Source organism: Anomaloglossus baeobatrachus, chromosome 2 (genome assembly GCF_048569485.1).
Source record: "Anomaloglossus baeobatrachus isolate aAnoBae1 chromosome 2, aAnoBae1.hap1, whole genome shotgun sequence".
Taxonomy (NCBI): Eukaryota; Metazoa; Chordata; class Amphibia; order Anura; family Aromobatidae; genus Anomaloglossus; species Anomaloglossus baeobatrachus.
Window position 1 is genome coordinate 304605622 of NC_134354.1, and position 23436 is coordinate 304629057.

General features: G+C 45.7%; 1 protein-coding gene across 3 annotated transcripts in view; it reads right to left on the reverse strand.

Annotated features, from left to right (window-relative positions):
* Positions 1-23436, reverse strand: part of GRM4 (glutamate metabotropic receptor 4) — a 760688-nt gene that overhangs the window by 540671 nt on the left and 196581 nt on the right. The gene's annotated exons all lie outside the window — the stretch shown is intronic.

Below are 23436 nucleotides of genomic sequence, written 5' to 3' on the forward strand. Positions count from 1 at the left end.
GTAGGGGCGCAACATGGAGGATGGGGGGGGGGATGCAGCATGATGTGGGGGCGCAACATGGAGGATGGGGGGGGATGCAGCATGATGTGGGGGTGCAACATGGAGGATGTGGGGATGGAACATGATGTGGGGGCGCAACATGGAGGATGGGGGGGATGCAGCATGATGTGGGGGTGCAACATGGAGGCTGGGGGGGGATGCCGCATGACATGGGGGCGCAACATGGGGGATGGAACATGATGTGGGGGCGCAGCGTGGAGGATGGGGGGGATGCCGCATGATGTGGGGGCGCAACATGGAGGATGTGGGGGCGCAACATGGAGGATGGGGGGGATGAAGCATGATGTGGGGCGCAACATGGAGGATGGGGGGGATGAAGCATGATGTGGGGGCGCAGCATGGAGGATGGGGGGGATGAAGCATGATGTGGGGGCGCAGCATGGAGGATGGGGGCGATGAAGCATGATGTGGGGGCGCAGCATGGAGGATGGGGGGGATGAAGCATGATGTGGGGGCGCAACATGGAGGATGGGGGGGCGCAACATGGGGATGGAGCATGATGTGGGGGCGCAGCATGGGGGATGGAGCAGAATGGGAAAATGAGGGAGGGTGGTGGACAGTATAGCAAATGGGAGTTACAGTATGGAGAATGAGAGGCATGGTATGGAGAATGGGGTAGCATGGGGGGGGGGCATGGTATGGAGAATGGGGTAGCATGGGGGGGGCATGGTATGGAGAATGGGGTAGCATGGGGGGGGGGCATGGTATGGAGAATGGGGTAGCATGGGGGGGGGCATGGTATGGAGAATGGGGTAGCACGGGGGGGGCATGGTATGGAGAATGGGGTAGCACGGGGGGAGGCATGGTATGGAGAATGGGAAAGCATGGGGGGCTCGGTATGGAAGGGGAACCATGGTGGGCTTGGTATGGGGGGTCTTGATATGGAGAAGGGGCAGCATGGGGAGCGGTCAGTTAGGAGCCTGGGAGGGCTCGGTATACAGAATGCGAAGCATAAGGCTCATTATAGAGTGGGGACAGCATGAGGGGGGCAGTGAAGTGGGGGATGCATGGAGAGGTGGGGCAGTGGAGGTCATAGTTCATAAGTGAGGAAGGTCTGGAGGGTATAATTCAGTGGGGAGGACAGTGGGGGTTTTCATGTGAGGGGGCAGTGTAGTGGGAATGTTATAGGAGAGAATGTGGAGGCTGTATACTGTAAGTGACACGGTGTGGGGTCATTCTTTGTGCTGTGAGCTCAGTGATGGGCAATTATTTATTCTTGGGCACAGCCTTGGGCTTACTTAGGGTGGTTACTCTTTAGTGAGGAGAATTATGAGTCTGTCACCAGGTTTTTGCCACCTAATTTGAGAGCAGCATAATGTAGGGGCAGAGATCCTGATTCCAGTGTTGTCACTTACTGGGCTGCTTAGTGTAGTTTTGATAACATCACTGTTTAATCAGCAGTAGTTATCATTACAGGACTACTTGGTGTGCTGCAGGTAGTCCAGCATATTCATGAGCTCTGAATAACTGCGAGATCTGCAGCAGAGAAAACGACAGCAAACAGCTCAGTAAGTGACACATTGCTGGAATCAGGGGCTCTGTCTCTACATTATGCTGCTCTCAGATGCGGGAGCAAAACCTGGTGACAGATTCCCTATACGGGCACCATTGCAGTATGTGCTGCAGCAGACCAAACAAGAGGGGAGTCTTGGGAGACGCAGGACAATGTGTTGCTAAGAGCGATGACATTTTACTTTTACTCCCAAAATGGCAATTAATCTGCAGACACATTTATACAGGGGACGTCACTCTGGCATGTACAGTTTTACCTTAATATTATATATATGCAGACTGTTCTGTCCCCCCTGGTGCGGCCGATGTCTTGGTGCAGATGTGCACCCTCCTATTTGCATATTAAAGACAGTCCCTCGTCCTTAGGTGAGAGTCAGTGCTGTCTAAAATCACTTAGCATTTCTGCACGTGTCCTGACACTGGAGGAGCAGAGTAGCACTCCAAGTGTCAGTGTGTGTGCGCACGCAATGTGACTGCAGTGTCCGCGTGGGTGCGCCTGCAATGTGACTGCAGTGTCCGCGTGGGTGTGCCTGCAATGTGACTGCAGTGTCCGCGTGGGTGCGCCTGCAATGTGACTGCAGTGTCCGCGTGGGTGCGCCTGCAATGTGACTGCAGTGTCCGCGTGGGTGCGCCTGCAATGTGACTGCAGTGTCCGCGTGGGTGCGCCTGCAATGTGACTGCAGTGTCCGCGTGGGTGCGCCTGCAATGTGACTGCAGTGTCCGCGTGGGTGCGCCTGCAATGTGACTGCAGTGTCCGCGTGGGTGCGCCTGCAATGTGACTGCAGTGTCCGCGTGGGTGCGCCTGCAATGTGACTGCAGTGTCCGCGTGGGTGCGCCTGCAATGTGACTGCAGTGTCCGCGTGGGTGCGCCTGCAATGTGACTCCAGTGTCCGCGTGGGTGCGCCTGCAATGTGACTCCAGTGTCCGCGTGGGTGCGCCTGCAATGTGACTGCAGTGTCTGCGTGGGTGCGCCTGCAATGTGACTGCAGTGGGTGCGCCTGCAATGTGACTGCAGTGGGTGCGCCTGCAATGTGACTGCAGTGTCTGCGTGGGTGCGCCTGCAATGTGACTCCAGTGTCTGCGTGGGTGCGCCTGCAATGTGACTCCAGTGTCTGCGTGGGTGCGCCTGCAATGTGACTCCAGTGTCTGCGTGGGTGCGCCTGCAATGTGACTCCAGTGTCCGCGTGGGTGCGCCTGCAATGTGACTCCAGTGTCCGCGTGGGTGCGCCTGCAATGTGACTCCAGTGTCCGCGTGGGTGCGCCTGCAATGTGACTCCAGTGTCCGCGTGGGTGCGCCTGCAATGTGACTGCAGTGGGTGCGCCTGCAATGTGACTGCAGTGGGTGCGCCTGCAATGTGACTGCAGTGTCTGCGTGGGTGCGCCTGCAATGTGACTCCAGTGTCCGCGTGGGTGCGCCTGCAATGTGACTGCAGTGTCCGCGTGGGTGCGCCTGCAATGTGACTGCAGTGTCCGCGTGGGTGCGCCTGCAATGTGACTCCAGTGTCCGCGTGGGTGCGCCTGCAATGTGACTCCAGTGTCTGCGTGGGTGCGCCTGCAATGTGACTCCAGTGTCTGCGTGGGTGCGCCTGCAATGTGACTCCAGTGTCTGCGTGGGTGCGCCTGCAATGTGACTCCAGTGTCTGCGTGGGTGCGCCTGCAATGTGACTCCAGTGTCTGCGTGGGTGCGCCTGCAATGTGACTCCAGTGTCCGCGTGGGTGCGCCTGCAATGTGACTCCAGTGTCCGCGTGGGTGCGCCTGCAATGTGACTCCAGTGTCCGCGTGGGTGCGCCTGCAATGTGACTCCAGTGTCCGCGTGGGTGCGCCTGCAATGTGACTGCAGTGGGTGCGCCTGCAATGTGACTGCAGTGGGTGCGCCTGCAATGTGACTGCAGTGGGTGCGCCTGCAATGTGACTGCAGTGGGTGCGCCTGCAATGTGACTGCAGTGTCTGCGTGGGTGCGCCTGCAATGTGACTCCAGTGTCTGCGTGGGTGCGCCTGCAATGTGACTCCAGTGTCTGCGTGGGTGCGCCTGCAATGTGACTCCAGTGTCTGCGTGGGTGCGCCTGCAATGTGACTCCAGTGTCCGCGTGGGTGCGCCTGCAATGTGACTGCAGTGGGTGCGCCTGCAATGTGACTGCAGTGGGTGCGCCTGCAATGTGACTGCAGTGTCTGCGTGGGTGCGCCTGCAATGTGACTCCAGTGTCTGCGTGGGTGCGCCTGCAATGTGACTCCAGTGTCTGCGTGGGTGCGCCTGCAATGTGACTCCAGTGTCTGCGTGGGTGCGCCTGCAATGTGACTCCAGTGTCCGCGTGGGTGTGCATGCAATGTGATGCAGGTACGTTCTGACACCTGGTTGCTGCCTGTATTTGACTGCCGATTCAATGAGGAAGGTTGTTGAAGTGAGCAGACAGCACATCACAGCGCCGTGTGCCCCTCCTCACTGTGCTCCTCCTCACTGTGCTCCTCCTGTGTTGGATGCACACATGCACTGACGCTTGGAGTGTGCCGCTGTGCTCCTCCTGTGTTGGATGCACACATGCACTGACGCTTGGAGTGTGCCGCTGTGCTCCTCCTGTGTTGGATGCACACATGCACTGACGCTTGGCGTGTGCCGCTGTGCTCCTCCTGTGTTGGATGCACACATGCACTGACGCTTGGCGTGTGCCGCTGTGCTCCTCCTGTGTTGGATGCACACATGCACTGACGCTTGGCGTGTGCCGCTGTGCTCCTCCTGTGTTGGATGCACACATGCACTGACGCTTGGCGTGTGCCGCTGTGCTCCTCCTGTGTTGGATGCACACATGCACTGACGCTTGGTGTGTGCCGCTGTGCTCCTCCTGTGTTGTGTGCACACCCGCACTGACGCTTGGAGTGTGCCGCAGTGTTGGGTGCAGTGCAGTCAGGAGATTTGGTGTTATGGTGCTCACTCTCACCAATGGATCACTATTAATCAAGACACAGGCCTGGCTAGTATTTTCCTATATTAGGTGGTATCGTGCACCCAGGCTTAGGCCGCGCAGAAATGTCCTCATTTTCATATCAAATGTGGCTTTTTCAGTGAACATTAAAGGGAACCTGTTACACCCTTTTTCAATTCTAAACTGCCCCCCCTCTTGTTAGTGACGCAATGTAAGTGATGCACATTTTCTGACTATAAGGACAATGGAGCAGTTTAATATTAAAGGTCGTGACCAGTTCCTTTTAAGCTGACCTATATGGGTGGGTTTATTTCTCCACAGATCATGTCCCCCATATAAATATTTCCGCAGTCTAGGTGTCATTTTGGGGTGACAGGTTCCCTTTAAGTCAGCTTAAAAATCATCTCACCTGACGAATGAAAGTTTTTTGTCGTGCATCGGGTGATGGACACTGTTTAGATAAATCAGGTTCCCATCTTTGGCTGCAGTGTGAATGCTGCTTTTAAAGGGGTTTTCTCACATTGGGAACTTGCCCCCTATCCTTGGGATGGGGAATAACTTTCCAATCGCTGGGGGTCCGACTACCGTGGCCCCGAGTGTTTCCCAGAACCAGAACATGCAGACAGAATGGATTCCGGGAGTAAAATTTCATAGTCCTGTCTCCTGAGCTGTGCACTTAAGAGGTCTTTTGAGCAATTGGTGGGGGTCTCAAGTCCCACCCCATGATGCCCCTTCTCCCTACTGAGCCCACCTCTGCCCTACTAATCTCCTCAGAATTAATGGACCTAAACCTATAAGATCTCGTCCAAAAGTTAAGTCTACTGCCTGGGACTAATCAGTATTGTGGTTCTTATATGGTCCACAGTCTAATGATGGCTGGTAACAACTACCAGCATCTCCTTACCATTGTTAAGGACATACTGAGAGTTGTACGATAATGCAATACATAGATGTATATGGGTCTAACCTGACACTGCACTTGATTGCTGTGTGAATTTGGCATTGTATTCATGTACTGATGGTGGTTTTGGCGATGTATTGTCTTCAGGGTGGGTTTGGTGATGTGTTATTGTGTTTAGGGTGGTTTTGATGATATTACTGTATTGACAGTAGTTCTGTTGATGTATTACTGTACTAACTGTGGTTTTGGTTACGTATTATAGTATGTAGTGTGGTTTTAGTTATGTATTACTATACTGATGGTGGTTCTGGTGATAGTCATGTGGCTGTTGTAATCTTTACCTTATCAGTCTTGATCCTAAAACATAGGGTCAGCGTGCTGGACTAAAAATACAGCTATCTGCATGTCTGTCAGCCGAATAAGTAATAGACTAAAGCCCCCATACACTATAGTCTGATTTTTAGGCCGGCAGCTATCTTGCTCGGCTCTCCCATATACAGGAGCACTCATTCTGCCAATTGTTTCTGTGTTCTTTATTAGAGCCGCTGCTGGACATCTCCGGCAGCAGCTTATCATTTAGAGGATAATAGGATCTACACTCCGTAATTGGACATGCTGGATCCTTATTCCCCTGACAATCAGAAGTTAGAGCCCCTGTTCACATTGGGCTATCAGCAGAACCTGTCGATATTGGCGGGTTTAGACAACTTTAGGTTAATGTGTATGGAGGTCTTAACTACTATCTGAAGGCTCTGGGCTCTATCAGGGCATGTGCACACGTCTTGTAGATGTCTGTGAACCCCCGGAATTATTCAGACAGAAAACACTTTAGGACAGTCATCATTTTATCCTGAAGCAAATATTTATTTTTTTTGCTGTGGCTTTTTGGTTGTTTTTTCCAACATCTTTTAGCTACTGGATTTTACTTATTTTTTTAAATGAAGTAGTAAGCGGCATCCAAGCAGCAGGCGCCATATAATGGACCGGTCACAACTAGTAAGCGGCATCCAAGCAGCAGCCGCCATATAATGGACCGGTCACAACTAGTAAGCGGCATCCAAGCAGCAGCCGCCATATAATGGCCGGTCACAACTAGTAAGCGGCATCCAAGCAGAAGCCGCCATATAATGGCCGGTCACAACTAGTAAGCGGCATCCAAGCAGCAGGCGCCATATAATGGACCGGTCACAACTAGTAAGCGGCATCCAAGCAGCAGCCGCCATATAATGGCCGGTCACAACTAGTAAGCGGCATCCAAGCAGAAGCCGCCATATAATGGCCGGTCACAACTAGTAAGCGGCATCCAAGCAGAAGCCGCCATATAATGGCCGGTCACAACTAGTAAGCGGCATCCAAGCAGCAGGCGCCATATAATGGCCGGTCACAACTAGTAAGCGGCATCCAAGCAGCAGGCGCCATATAATGGCCGGTCACAACTAGTAAGCGGCATCCAAGCAGCAGGCGCCATATAATGGACCGGTCACAACTAGTAAGCGGCATCCAAGCAGCAGGCGCCATATAATGGACCGGTCACTGTCAGCCGCTTCATGTCTGAGGAAACCTGACGCGCTTAAAAAAACTCCAAAGACTGAACATATGGACAGCAAGTCGTTTTACATTGCAGTGTATGAGTTCATTTCTTTAATAATTAGAGTTTGGGTTTCTTGGGCGTGTTATAGGGCGGATCTGTCTGGAAAAAAAAAAAAAAAAGCTGTGTGCATATAACCGTAATCTGACTGATCAGAAGGGGGCGCCACCACTGACAGTGCCTAGGGCAGCAAAAACCCCAAATACGGCCCTGTCACTATATGAGTGTCATGGGTTGTTGTTTTCATACACATGGATGTGTTTTCCTATTTCATACAATTGATGCAATCCAAGACTAATGTCTAATTTTTTAACAGCTACAATTGTTTGAATTTGTGACCTGAATTTCCTTTTTTAATGTTTTTTAACAGTGGATCTTGTCAAACGGCGATGGCGCTCAGCCCGTGACCAGTTCCGCAGAGAGTATAACCCTGTGGCCACCACAGCTGCCGCTGCAAAGAAGAAAAAGTATGTCCATTATGAAAAACTCAGCTTCCTTATGCCCATTATGGAAGTACCAAAGTAAGTTTCAAGCATTACATCACATGGTGGGTTTATTTAAAAGGCACACAGTAATGTTTTTTTTTTTCTTCATCAAAGTACAGAGGATAACCTGGAAGATAGTGAGGAAGCCCAGTCAGCAGTATTAACAGCGACCTCTGCTTCTGAGATGTAGCCAACCTCATATCAACCTCCACCAATCCCCAACACCAGCCAGCTAGACGCAGAAGAAATGTCATCTGATTTGGGTTTGGGCACAAGTCAATCCACTAATGTAATTGCAGATCAGTCTACAGGGCAACAAAGTGGCCCTTCACCAGTTATTGCAGACAGTAGTCCACAGCAACATGCAGGCACACTGCCAAGAATATCAACTAATACCATGCGCACAGTAGCACAATCTATCCGTGGTCGCCGACATAGGCGTTATGAAGATTTACGTTCCCTGCCAGATATCATTGATACCAGAATTATACACATGATGAATTCACTGATACCAGAGAGTGATGGAGAGAGATTTTGCCGCTCCCTTTCTCCCTCTCTTGCATTGGTTGCACCTCATAGGCAGGACAGATTGAGGGCGTCCTTAATAACACTAATATCTGCTACCCAACGTGAGCCAGAACCCATATATTGTTTTGAAGTGATAGAACAATGGAGAGCCAATCCACGTGGCCCACACACAAACACAACTCAACAAACTGTGGAAAGCCAAACAGAAGAACATTTTTCTAATTTTCAACTTAATCCTGTAGTGCAACAAACACATATAGGGCTAAGCCACACGGCGAGAAAATCGGTGCGAGTGGAGTGCGATAAAACATCGCATTCCCCTCGGACCAATTCTAGCCTGTGTGTCAGCACACATGGGCGATTATTTTCTCAGCCCTAATCGGACTGAGAAAACAATCGCAGCATGCTGCGATTGTAAGCTGAGTCTCTTTCTCTCGCACCCATTCAAGTGAATGGGGCGAGAGAAAAATCGCACTGCACTCGCGGTACACCGGTGTACTGCTAGTGCAGTGCGAGAATGGCAATACCCGGGTACACAGGAGAGAGGGAGAGAAATTCCTCCCTCCCCTCCTGAGTGCCGGCCCGCCCCCCGCAGCTGAGGTCTGCTCGCACGAACGGACCTCAGTTGCAAGGACACAGGCATGACACTCGGCTCTGCTGTACTGCCAGCACGAGCCGAGTCTCATGCAAGTGGATCGCAGTAGTGCTCGTGTGGCCCCAGCCATACAGTGTCCATCTTCTTCTATGGTAACTGATGTACAAATTAGGCCAACAGTTGTCCCACACCAAACAAGTACATTAATGACACAAAGGCCATCTCAACAGCCAACATTTGTCCCACAAGTAGCCCAACAAACATCAATGCAAACCTCTTTTAACTATCCTAGTATTGTTAGTAATGTTCATAGACTACCTCAAATGTTTCAACAACCAACAGTCTACCATGTTCCTAATAATCGACAACAACAGTACTTTCAACAACAGACTTACCCAACTAACTTCACATACACACATACTCAGCCTCTTTCAACACATCAATATGTACCACCTACACTTGGTCTCCCATCTGTACAAACAACTGCCTCATTATTGGTTCCAAGTGCAACAACTGTTACTAGTGGAAACACTGATCAGACACTCACTACAACATCTACTTTTGTGCAGCAAACATATTCTGTAGATGTCAATGCAATGGAGCCTACACAGGAAAATATCAGTAGCCTAGAGGATTTAGTTGAATCATAATGTGATATTGTATGTATTATTTTACATTTTGGTATGTTTTCTAGGGTATTGCTGGTTGGAAAACATTTCAAAATGTAACACATTACTTACTCTATATGCATGGGGTCATATTTTTGTTTTCATTTATCAAAAAAAAATAGCAATTACTCTATCACTTCAAAAACAATACCTGCCTGTTAGAATGATGCCTTGCTCTGGACATGTTGTTTGGACCATCCATTAGAATTTACTGGGTTTAGGGATAAGAGGCACGCACATAAACTACTACACTAACATGCAGACACCTTTATTATTAAAAATCCAGACACTATGCAGTGTCAGACAATGCATATTGTCTAGTCCCATACTTGTATTCCAATAGTTGAATAGGATAACTGAAGTGAGCACTAATATATATATATTCTGAGTGCAAGCCAAAAAAATACATACTATACAAGGATAAGGCTGCACATCAAACTTAGATAATGGTATAATGCCTCAAGCATATGGAAAAATATTGGAAAATACAATGAAAAATGCTACTTGCTAACTTGAACATGTGAATAATGAATTGCATACCTGCCATGAATATTAGGAAAAAGGAGATATTTAGCAATCGCATTGATCAATGTAACTGAGCCCCAAAACCTTGTCAAGGTATATCTCTATATTGGGGTCTCTAGCTCTGTGACCCTAACTGTGTGTCATCTCATTGCAATTAAAAACTCCTGTGGGTGGAGAGGGGTAACCAAGGACTGTCTTGTATAGGAGATGGAAAAAACATGGCCGAAAGGGGCGGAGCTGTGTTCACATTCAGAAAAAAACATGTGAACAAAGCTCAGCCCCTTTCGGCCATGTTTTTTCCATCTCCTATATAAGACAGTCCTTGGTTACCCCTCTCCACCACAGCAGTTATTAATTGCAATGAGATGACACACAGGGTCACAGAGCTAGGGACCCCAATATAGAGATATACCTTGACGAGGTTTTGGGGCTCAGTTACATTGATCAATGAGATTGCTTAATATCTCCTTTTTCCTAATATTTATGGCAGGTATGCAATTCCTTATTCACATGTTCAAGTTAGCAAGTAGCATTTTTCATTGTATTTTCCAATATTTTTCCATATGCTTGAGGCATTATACCATTATCTAAGTTTGATGTGCAGCCTTATCCTTGTATAGTATGTATTTTTTTGGCTTGCACTCAGAATATATATATTAGTGCTCACTTCAGTTATCCTATTCAGTTATATGTAGTTTTTTTCTGAATGTGAACATAGCTCCGCCCCTTTCGGCCATGTTTTTTCCATTTCCTATATAAGACAGTCCTTGGTTACCCCTCTCCACCCACAGCAGTTTTTAATTGCAATGAGATGACACACAGTTAGGGTCACAGAGCTAGGGACCCCAATATAGAGATATACCTTGACGAGGTCTTGGGGCTCAGTTACATTGATCAATGCGATTGCTAAATATCTCCTTTTTCCTAATATTCATGGCAGGTATGCAATTCATTATTCACATGTTCAAGTTAGCAAGTAGCATTTTTCATTGTATTTTCCAATATTTTTCCATATGCTTGAGGCATTATACCATTATCTAAGTTTGATGTGCAGCATTATCCTTGTATAGTATGTATTTTTTTGGCTTGCACTCAGAATATATATATTAGTGCTCACTTCAGTTATCCTATTCAGTTATATGTAGTTTTTTTCTGAATGGGAACACAGTTCCGCCCCTTTCGGCCATGTTTTTTCCATCTCCTATATAAGACAGTCCTTGGTTACCCCTCTCCACCTACAGCAGTTTTTAATTGCAATGAGATGACACACAGTTAGGGTCACAGAGCTAGGGACCCCAATATAGAGATATACCTTGACGAGATTTTGGGGCTCAGTTACATTGATCAATGCGATTGCTAAATATCTCCTTTTTCCTAATATTCATGGCAGGTATGCAATTCATTATTCACATGTTCAAGTTAGCAAGTAGCATTTTTCATTGTATTTTCCAATATTTTTCCATATGCTTGAGGCATTATACCATTATCTAAGTTTGATGTATTCCAATAGTGTCCAACAAATTATGTTTGCGTGACATTATTGCATAATAAAGTATGGTGTTTTGTATGGGCTAAAGTCCCTGACAATATTGTATATAAAAAAAAATACAGGGTGTTTTGCAAAAGAGAACATACATATATAGGTAAAATAATAATTCTGGACTTATTTTTTCATAACAAATTTGCCATAATTTTATTATTCATGTACATTCAGTATTATTTTTATATTATATATATTTATATATTTTTATAGCAAAAAATCCTGATGTTATAACAATATAGTTATAGCACAAAAGCTTATGGGGACCACAAACACAACCAACCAACCAAAAAACCACAAATGATACCTATGTATGGTCATTTTCTCTTTTGTATTACATATGTGTTTGTGCTTATGTAACCAAGTGTTGACAAACTTTCTTCATGTCAAAATTATACATGACTATGGCTATTTAAACCAAAAAAATCTTTAAACTGATTCCTCACTTGTAGACCAGAAGTGGACACAGTGTTTCTGACACTACCATTGTCTACAAATGGTGCATTTAAAGCAGGCAACTCCTCAATAGCTTCGTCATTGCTTTCATGTAATCTACAGTAATTATGTAACACTACTGTCGATTTAATGACAGCCTTGACGGTGGTTCGTTGGAGTTGTATGATGGTTTGATAAATGCGCCATCCTGAGGCCAAAATGCCAAAGGAACGTTCTACATAGCAACGTGCTGTGGCCAATTTGCTATGAAATAGGGCTTTTGATCTGTCCAGCCCCCTTCTGGGATATGGACGCATCAAATGCCTTGACAATGCAAACCCCTGATCTGCAACCATTACAAAAGGGACAATTGGGCCATTAGTACCAGGCAATGGTCTTGGTGCAGGCAAACTTAAACTATCAGACATTAATCGTCTTGCTAAACGTGAGCTTCTGAAAATGCGTGCATCTGATGCACTGCCATAGGCCCCAATATCCGCAAATAAAAAGCAATAGTTTGTATCTACCATGGCCAAAATAACTACAGAAAAAAACTTATGATAATTAAAATATCTTGATGCAGAGTTTGGTGGTTTCTTCACTCTAATGTGTTTTCCGTCAATGGCACCAATACAATTAGGAAAAGCTGTTTTCTCCAAAAATTCATCTGCAATGTGCATCCATCCCTGTGTTGAAGGTAGCTGCATGACATGATGCCTAAGGGTCTCCCAAAGCACAGTGCAGGTATACAGGATAATCTTGCCAATTGTGGACCTTCCCAATAAGAATTCGAAGTGCAGACTGCTGATGGATTGGCCAGTTGCTAGGTAGCTGAAATAGAATAAAAACATGACATTACTTTGACTATTCATGTAATTTAGATTTCACAACACATATTTGTAACATCCAATGACTGGCGAAATACTGTGTATGTTTTGTTATAATTTCTTTGGTTGGGAAAAGCATATGTAATCTTTACTTTCCATATTGGAAAATTATCTAATTTTGTGTTTAATAAACAATTTTGTTTGAGTTAAGCCTCTTGATTCTTTAATCTTGGTAAATATAGAATGGAAGAAGTGACTTCTCAGTTTTTAATTTGATTTTGCAAAGTGGTTAAGTGATCAAGATAAGGTTTCCACAAATTCGATATTTTTAAATTTAAATATACCTACAAAATGATGCTTAAGCAACTTCACATGTATTTCAATATGACAGATAAAGCATGAGTATACATGTCAACACCTACCGTAAAGTCACCAACAGTCGTTCCTCAGGGGAGATGCTGAGGCTCATAGTGGTGTCCTGATGCTTCAAACGTTGGTACACAAGGCCAAGGATGTTGTCAAATGAATTAATGGTGAGATGGCAGTAGGCTTGGAATTTAGGTGGAAATTTCCGCATTTCCCCATATAAAATATTAAAATGGCCATGTGTTTTCCTGAGCTTCACAAGGGGGTGAATCCACATCCTTTTCTCCAGTGGTGGCTCTTCTTCAATCATATGTCGCCTAACCCCAAATCTCCTAGATATCAACCAGAGCAAATACATGGTTGCTTCATTGGAGAGAGACATTTTGGAGTGTGTCTCATGTGAGAAAGAGCTTTGAAGCCATGTTTTTTAAGGTTTTTTAAGCAAACTAACCAAATTGGGTAGTTAATTGACCAATTTAGCACACCAGGAGCACATTATGAGGGCTAACAAGGTTATTTGTTTGAAAATACGTATAAAAAAAACCGGACGGCACACGGACTGCACACATACGTATTTCATGACAATACGGACATTCCACACGTGCACACGGCTCGCATACGCCATCACACGGATGCCATACGTACCGGAGAAACTCCCCACAAATACGGAACACGCACCCAAAAAACGGACCGTGTCATACGGACGTTTTTTTTGCGGAAGTGTGTTTTAGGCCTAACACTGTTGGATTAGCAATCCTATAATTGTGGCTTTTTCATGTTATATGCGGTGATTCTTTTGGGGAGGTGAAGTTTTTGTATTTGTGAGCTTTATTATAAGCCTTGATTTCAGGGATGATGTGTGTTTTTAGCCATTTTTGGCTTTTTAAGTATTTTTAATCACATGGCTTTAACTGTTTGTCAAACTTTGTTTAATAAAGTTTATATATTCATAATTATTTTTTTGGCTGATCCCTTTGTTTGGCACATTCTTCTTTTTCCCATTATCAATGTCTTTGACAGTGTGCCTAAGGGGATCCTCCTTCATATTTTTGTACTTAAGTGTTATGTCAAGTAATGAGTGCCTTGTTTTTATTAAGGGGTCTGTCATCCTTCTCCAGAAGTCTCGTAGATTTGGTGAGGAGTGTAAAGGGACAGGCCTGAAGGTGAAGGTATTCATAGTAACACCACCAGCATACACACACACACAGAAATCTCAATATACTGTAGTGTTAACAGAGAGAAATTGTGGAACGGGGCTTTCATAGACCGCGCCAGAGATCACTGATGAATTTTTGGATTAATGTAAACTTTTATTTTTGCACAGGTCTACGCGTTTCAGGAGGCTCAGCTCCCTTCCTCAGGACCAACAGGCATAAGATACATCAAATCTGCCGAAGTGTATGTCTACAGAACATATATACACAGTGTGACGTCAAGGAACCTCCCACAGGAAGAAAAAAATCGGCGGGAAAGACGTCTGAAATAACATGGTGTGACGTAATGCAATGAAAAACAAGAAAAATGACATGTATTCATCAAAAACAGTATTAATGCCCTTAAGGTTAAGTAAAGATGGCAATGAAAAAATAATAAAAATAAAAATAAAAAACATATAATAATGAAATAATGTGTCATTATTGAGTAAAAAAATATATAAATATCTCAATGAATGTTTAAGGTACTATAACTGTGGTGAGAAGGTCTAGAACTCGCATCACCCATAGACTCAATGGGGGACACAAGAACAAGTGAGAACAGTCCACACACCCAGACAAGTGTTCAGTATAAGTTTGTGTAAAAATATGGGAGGGAAAGAAAAAGAAATGGAAAAAGAGAGGAATGAGAAAAAAAACAGTAGGGGTATATTTCAATTCAATCTCAATAGGAGTAATCATGTGAAACCAGTGTGGACTTGTAGCCAAAGAAGCAGACAAGACGTGACATGAGTTCATGAGCGTGGGAAAAAACAAAGAGCGCATGCGTCAGTCAAAGTAGTAAGCAGGTGTAATGAGTAAAGCTGAAAGGATGGGGACGGGGTGAATAAAGTTCAACAGAGTGGGAAAAAAGAAGACGGCAAATGTTTCTAAGAAAAAAGTGTGTGGAAAAAAAAATAGGTGATTGTGTGAACAAAAGGACAACCATATATATATATATGTAGAAAAATAATAAAATTCCATAAATCTTAAGTGGATATAAAAAAATGTATATATATTTCTTAAAACCGGTCTAAAGACAAAATTCAAAACATATATGTCTATAAGTGTATATATCAAAAATATACATATATATAAAAATATAAAAAATCCATAAGACTGCAATGTGAAATTGAAAAAATAAATATATAAAAAGAGGGGATGGGGGGTTATTCTTTAGACTATAAAAACACATATATCATGAAACACGAATAAGACCTGGCAGTAAAAACTGGTAGTAAAACTTATTCAGTAAATTGAATAAATATTTTAGTATGTCAATAACAATAATTCATAAATAAATAAAAAACGTCCAATTGAAGCTAAACAGGAATACATAATAAAGGATTAAAAATATAATAAAACCATAAGTAGCCCCTAATAAAACAGATCAGTAATCTCATTAAGACCTCGCGGTTTAAGGGTATCGAGTTTGTAAATCCAAAAGGTTTCTTTTCTGTTAAGAACTTCCATACGGTTAGGGATATAGGGGGGAATTTGTTCGATTGGAGTCACTCTTAGGCCTAAAACACACTTCCACAAAAAAAGTCCGTGTGACACGGTCCGTTTTTCGGGTCTGTGTTCCGTTTTTTTGGGGCGTTTCTCCGGTACGTATGGCATCCGTGTGATGGCTTATGCAAGCCGTGTGTACGTGTAAAATATCCGTGTTTGTGTGTAAAATGCCCGTGTATGTGTACGTGGAATGTCCGTGTGCAATGTCCGTTTGTGTGTTGCACAATGTTATTGATACATGTCGGCTGACAGCAGACAGAGTTGCGCGATGAGAATCAACTCGGGTGAACTTCACCCGACTTCATTTTCATGCCACGGCTCTGTTTGTGTGCCGCGTACTGATTAGCGGTCATCTGTGAAGGATTCACCAGTGACCGCTAATCCCCCGAGTGACAGAAGTGAGCGGCCTTCTCTCATACTTACCACTCCCCGATCACCAGCGCGGCGAGGAACAGCTGTGCAGAGAATACGCGGCAACAATTACTTTGAATATGCCGGCCGCTCATTAATCAATCTCGTATTCCCTGCTTTCCCCACCCACAGACGCCTGTGATTGGTTGCAGTCAGACACGCCCCCCACGCTGAGTGACAGCTGTCTCACTGCACCCAATCACAGCAGCCGGTGGGCGTGTCTATACTGTGCAGGAAAATAAATAAATAAATAATTAAAAAAAACGGCGTGCGGTCCCCACCAATTTTAATACCAGCCAGATAAAGCCATACGGCTGAAGGCTGGTATTCTCAAGATGGGGAGCCCCACATTATGGGGAGCCCCCCAGCCTAACAATATCAGTCAGCAGCCGCCCAGAATTGCCGCATACATTATATGCGACAGTTCTGGGACTGTACCCGGCTCTTCCCGATTTGCCCTGGTGTGTTGGCAAATCGGGGTAATAAGGAGTTTTTGGCAGCCCATAGCTGCCAATAAGTCCTAGATTAATCATGTCAGGCGTCTCCCCGAGATACCTTCCATGATTAATCTGTAAATTACAGTAAATAAACACACACACCCGAACAATCCTTTATTAGAAAAAAAAACACTAACAAATTGCCTTGTTCACCAATTTAAAAAGCCCTCCATGTCCGGCGTACTCCAGGATGGTCCAGCGTCGCTTCCAGCTGTGCTGCATGAAGGTGACCGGAGCTGCAGACGACACATCCGCTCCTGTCAGCGCCACGCAGCCAATGAAGGGAATAGCGCGATCAACTGTATTCAGCATTGGCCTCGAGTAACCTCAGTGACAGCTCAGCTGATTGTGCAGCTGTCTTCATTAGCTGCGTGGAGCTCACAGGAGCGGATGTGTCTTCTGCAGCTCCAGTCACCTTCATGCAGCACAGCTGGAAGCGACGTTGGACCATCCTGGATTACGCCGGACATGAAGGGCTTTTTCGGGCTTATTTAATTGGTGAACAAGGCAATTTGTTTGTGTTTTTTTTTTCTAATAAAGGATTGTTCGGGTGTGTGTGTTTATTTACTGTAATTTACAGATTAATCATGGAAGGTATCTTGGGGAGACGCCTGACATGATTAATCTAGGACTTATTGGCAGCTATGGGCTGCCAAAAACTCCTTATTACCCCGATTTGTCAACGCACCAGGGCAAATCGGGAAGAGCCGGGTACAGCCCCAGAACTGTCGCATATAATGTATGTGGCAATTCTGGGTGGCTGCTGACTGATATTGTTAGGCTGGGGGGCTCCCCATAACATGGGGCTCCCCATCCTGAGAATACCAGCCATCAGCCGTATGGCTTTATCTGGCTGGTATTAAAATTGGGGGGGACCACACGCCGTTTTTTTTAATTATTTATTTATTTATTTTCCTGCACAGTATAGACACACCCACTGGCTATACTGTGATTGGGTGCAGTGAGACAGCTGTCACTCAGCGTGGGGGGCATGTCTGACTGCAACCAATCACAGGCGTCTGTGGGTGGGGAAAGCAGGGAATACGAGATTGATTAATGAGCGGCCAGCATATTCAAAGTAATTGTTGCCGCGTATTCTCTGCACAGCTGTTCCTCTCCGTGCTGGTGATCGGGGAGCGGTATGAGCCGGGGGAAGAAAAAAACCGAGCGCCAATGTAAGTATAACTGGCAACAGCAGAAAAAAAGGTAAGTATACTAACTTTAATTTAAAAAAAACAAAAAATAAGATCGCTAGTGTAAAAACGCACACGCATGAAACGTGCTGAACACGGACATACTGTGTGTGCGGTACGTGCAGGCACGGACCCATAAACTAAAGCGGGTCCGTGCCTGCGTGCTGCCAGCCAAAAACGGACATGTCGTCCGTGTAGAAAAGCGCACACACGTACTTACCACACGGTCACACGTTCCGTGTGATTTTACGTGTGTGTGCCATCTGCCATTGAATAACATGGGTCTCCGTGTGTACGTGTCTCCGGTACGTGCAAATACGTACCGCACACGTACAAATTAAACGGATGTGTGTTGGGGGTCTCAAACTGGATTTTTTGTTGTGGCACAAGGTGACATGTCTGGATAAACCATGCAACATGAAACCGATCTTTATATTGTGCCTGTGTGAATTGATCCGATTATGGAGAGCTTGTACCGTCCTGCCAACATATCTTTTGTCACAGTCGCACTCAATTAAATAAATAACATAATCTGACTGGCAAGTGAGGTGGCTCTTGATGGTGAATTCAACCCCCCCTGGATTGAGGCCAAAATTTGTTCTGTTGTGTTGTATGGAATTACAACATTGACATTTCTTAACACCACATTGCATTGCATTACGTCACACCATGTTATTTCAGACGTCTTTCCCGCCGATTTTTTTCTTCCTGTGGGAGGTTCCTTGACGTCACACTGTGTATATATGTTCTGTAGACATACACTTCGGCAGATTTGATGTATCTTATGCCTGTTGGTCCTGAGGAAGGGAGCTGAGCCTCCTGAAACGCGTAGACCTGTGCAAAAATAAAAGTCTACATTATCCAAGAATTCATCAGTGATCTTTGGCGCGGTCTATGAAAGCCCCATTCCAGAATTTCTCTCTGTTATCAGCCGCTTGGGGTACTGCTGCCGTTGATCCAGATCTATGCTGTTACAGGAGTTGTGCCTTTCACAACCCTGCTTGGAGAGTAGGATTACCCTTTCTTTCACCCCCTGTCTGTCAGGGTAAGACCCTATTGCGCTTCTTTTTCCACAGGTTTCTTTTTGTTTTCCTCTGCGAATATACTGTAGTGTGACGGATCGTAGCAAACGCAACGCTCGCCCATGGCTACCACCCCAGCCACTGCTGCAGCTACACCTGCAAGAAAAATTGACATGCTCCGAATTGGAAAAAAGCAAAGCAGGTAAGTTTATGCAGCATAGGAAAAGCAAAGTGGACATGAGATTTCTATAAATCCAATGCACTTTACTTGAACTGTAAAATGCTGCGTTTTTGACACAGCGAAAATATGCAGCATCAAAAACACAATAAAAACTCATCATGGGCACGTACCCTCATAGAGAAGCTTGTGGACTAAGAGATGCATTGAAATGACATGAGTGTTTTATATGTCCTGACTAGGGATGGGCGGACCCGGACTGTAAAAGTACGATCCGAGCGGTCTCAAAGTTGCCCGGGTGCCACCTGTTTGATCTGGATCTGGCATTTGAGAAATTAAAAAACAAGATAAAGAAAAAATATAAAAAAATAAGAATGAAGTGAGTGATTCATACTTACCGAGGCTCTGCCGCAGCTATACACTGCTCCCGCTCAGCTGTACACTGCTCCTGCGGCCTCCCTGTGCCGCTTATCTTTGGTCATACATATGCACTGCTTTCCCTGCCCACTGGCCGGCCTGGCCTCTGTGATTATTTGCAGTGAGACGTGCCCCCAACCTGTATAACAGCGTCTACCTGCAATCAGTCATCGCACATCACAGCTCATTCATTCACTGCACTCACAGCGAGCAGTCATGTTCTATGGCTGCACGCTGTGACTGAGATGTAGCAATGCAGGAAGGTGGTGTAGATTTGGTGCAGGAATATAGTGTAAACATTTTATCAACAAATCCCTTGGCCCAAAAATACAAAAAAAAGGTTTTTTTTTCTGCCAGGAGGTGCAAATATGGTGCTGAAATCTGGTGTGCACCTCCTGGCAGAAAACCGTGGCAAAAACTGTGGCAAAATATTGAGTAAAAAAACTCTTTTTTTTTGCCAGGAGGTATAGATTGGGTGCAGGAATATAGTGTAAAAATTTCGTCACCAAGTTTGCATCCTTTGGCCCAAAAATGCAAAAAAAAAATTTTCTGCCAGAATGTGCAAATTTGGTGCTGTAATCTGGTGCAGTCGATTTCAGCACCAAATTTGTACCACCTGGCAGAAAACCACGGCAAAAATCCGCAACCAAGACCTTGGCAAAAGAATACATAAAAAAGTGGGGGGGGGGTTACCAGAAAGTGTTGATTGGGTGCAGGAATATGGTGTAAAAATGTAATCGCCAAATTTGAATTTCTTCGCCCAAAAATGTAAAGAAAGTGTTTTTCTCTGCCATGAGGTACAAATTTGGTGTTGAAATCTGGTGTAGACGATTTCTGCACCAAATGTGCACCTTCTGGCAGAAAACCACTGCAAAAAATGTGTCAAAAAATGCTTTTTTTGCCAGGAGGTGTAGATCAGGTGCATGAATATGGTGTAAAACTTTTATCACCAAATTTGCATCTCTTGGCAGAAAAACTGTGTTTTTTTTGTCAGGAGATGCAGGTCTGTAAACTCAGTGACCTCACCTGAGGTCAGGTTACCTGTGATCACAGGTGACTGTGGGAACCTCAAGCTGTGAGAGCAAATGACCTAAGTGAAATCACCGCTCATTGCGGCAGCTGATTCTCTGCATTCATAGCGAGTAGTCATTTTCTATGGCCATTCGCTGTGACTTGGATATAGCAGAGCTGAATCATCGTGGGACTTCGTGTTTATTACGTTGGACCTGCAGGGGTGTTTAGGGGGTTAATAAAGTGGTGAAAGAGGGTGGTTTTTATATTTTATTCCAAATAAAGGATTTTTTTCTGTTTGTTTACTTTCACTTACAGATTAGTGATGTGGGTGTCCTAGATGTTTCCATCACTAACCTGGTGCCTAGTGACAGCTGTGGGCTGTTATTAACAAATATTACCCTAATTGCCACCGCATCAGGGCAATTGGGAAGAGCCAGGTAAAGCGCCGGGCTTGTTGAATCTAATGGATGCGACAATTCCTGGCAGCTGGAGGCTGATATTTTCAGGCTGGGTCTCCCCAGCCTGAGAATACCAGCCCCCAGGTGTTGGCTGGGTATCAAAATTGAAGGGAACTGCATTTCGTTTTTTTAATTATTTATTTAAATAACTTAAAATAAAACAAAAACAAAAAAAAACCTCACATGCGTTCCCTCTTCTTTTGATACACAGCCAAGATAAGCGCAGGGCTGGGGCTGCAGACTGTGGTCATGGGCTTTATCTGTGCTGGGTATCAGAATATGTGGCCAATTATTTTTTTTACTTTTTTACCATGATACTGATGGTAGATGCTAGAGTGTATGGGTTCCTTCCAGGTATGACATAATTTCAACACGCCCCCATAACATGATAGGGTCGTGTTCAAAATGCCATCCGAGGTTGCCAGTAGAGATGAGCGAACCGGTCCCGGTTCGGCTCGAGGTCGGTTCGCCAAACGGAGGTCCCGTTCGAGTTCGGCTCGTCGAACGTTCGACGAACCGAACTCGAGCCAATAGGAAACAATGGCAGGCAATCACAAACACAGAAAAACACCTAGAAAACACCCTCAAAGGTGTCCAAAAGGTGACAAACAACTCACAACACATGGGAAAGTGACAAGGACATATACTCATGCGAAAACAAAAGAGCTGGACAAGGAAAAAGAGGAGGACACACAGATATATGAGTATATGCAAGGAAACATCGATTCCATTATTGTGCAACTTGAGCCCTGCTCATTTTAGGCTTCCAATCTGGATAAATTGCCTGAGCTCGCCACGTACGCCTTGGGGATCTTGTCGTGTCCTGCAGCCAGCGTTCTCTCGGAACCTGTCTTCAGTGCTGCTGGGGGTCTGCTGGCAGATAAGCACATGTGTCTGTCCACTGACAATGTGGACATGGCTCTCAGAGGACTTTTCTTCCCCTGGGTCAGCCAGGGGAGGCGAAAGGCACGCGTATTTTTGAGAGTGCTTCATGCAAAGCATCTTTTTCATTGTGAAAAGGGGCATCAACTGATGTCAGTCAAGAGGGGTGTGTGTGGCCCAATTAGTGTCAACGAGGGAGACTGTGGTTGGAGTCCCCTCGCTGTGTTTCTAAAAGAACCAAGATGAACAAGTCATGGCTCTCAGAGGACTTTTCTTCCCCTGGGTCAGCCAGGGGACGGGAAAGGCACGCGTATTTTTGAGAGTGCTTCATGCAAAGCATCTTTTTCTTTTTCAAAAGGGGGGTCAACCGATGCCAGTCAAGTGGGGTGTGTGTGGCCCAATTAGTGTCAACGAGGGAGACTGTGGTTGGAGTCCCCTCGCTGTGTTTCTAAAAGAACCAAGATGAACAAGTCATGGCTCTCAGAGGACTTTTCTTCCCCTGGGTCAGCCAGGGGACGGGAAAGGCACGCGTATTTTTGAGAGTGTTTCATGCAAAGCATCTTTTTCTTTTTCAAAAGGGGGGTCAACCGATGCCAGTCAAGTGGGGTGTGTGTGGCCCAATAAGTGTCGAGGGAGACTGTGGTTGGAGTCCCCTCGCTGTGTTTTACATGCTTTTAGAAGGGCATGACATGGCTTGGAGGTTGACTTTCAGCATCTGCAAACTGTTGCCTACCAAAATGCTGCCTTTCCAACACCTGTGGTTATAGACAATGAGGAACATACTGATGAAGATGAGACGCAGATACCCGATTGGGATGACAACTTAAATATTCGGTCAGGGCAAGAAGAGGCTCGTTCTGAGGGGGAGGGGAGTGCAAACACAACAATTGATGATGAAGTTCTAGATCCCACCTACTGTCAACCCACAGTCAGACACTCGAGGAGGTCAACAGAGGCGGTGGAGGAGGATGCAACCGACGACGAAGTTACCTTGCGCCTTCCTGGACAGAGTCGGAGCACTGGTAGCACGTCTACAACTGCATCCTCAGCCACCACTCTGCCTCTGAGCATTATTCGGGGTGGATAAACAGGTCGCATGGCCTCTAAGCCTTGCCTAGCCTGGTCCTTTTTTGACATAGAAAAAGATCGCCCAAATTATGTGATCTGTAAAATTTGTCATGGTTCTCTTAGTAGAGGTCAAAACCTCAGCAGTTTGACAACTTCTTCCATGAATCGTCACATGAATAAATATCATATGGCCCGGTGGGAAGCTCACCGTGCTGCAATGCGGCCTAGCGGAGCGAACCATCCACTGCCTGCCCCTTCCAGGGCATCCGCGCGCTCGTCATCTTCTAGGACTGTGGGGACAGCTGTCACACCTGTTTTTCCACACACAACTTCCACCACTGTAACCGCAACAGTCAGTTTGCTTGGTAGGTCGTCAGTTGGTTTGGAAGGGGAAACAAGTGAGTGTGTACAGCTCTCTCAGACATCGATAGCACCAACGTTGGATGAAGGCAACATCATGTCTCCGCCTGCACTTCCCTCACAAACCTGCATTTTTCCAGGGACACCCTACTCAACACCGTCTACACACAGCAGCCAGATCTCTGTCCCTCAGATGTGGTCAAATAAAAGGCCACTTCCTGCGACCCATGACAAAGCGAAGAGGTTGACTCTATCCGTCTGTAAGCTGTTGGCTACCGAAAT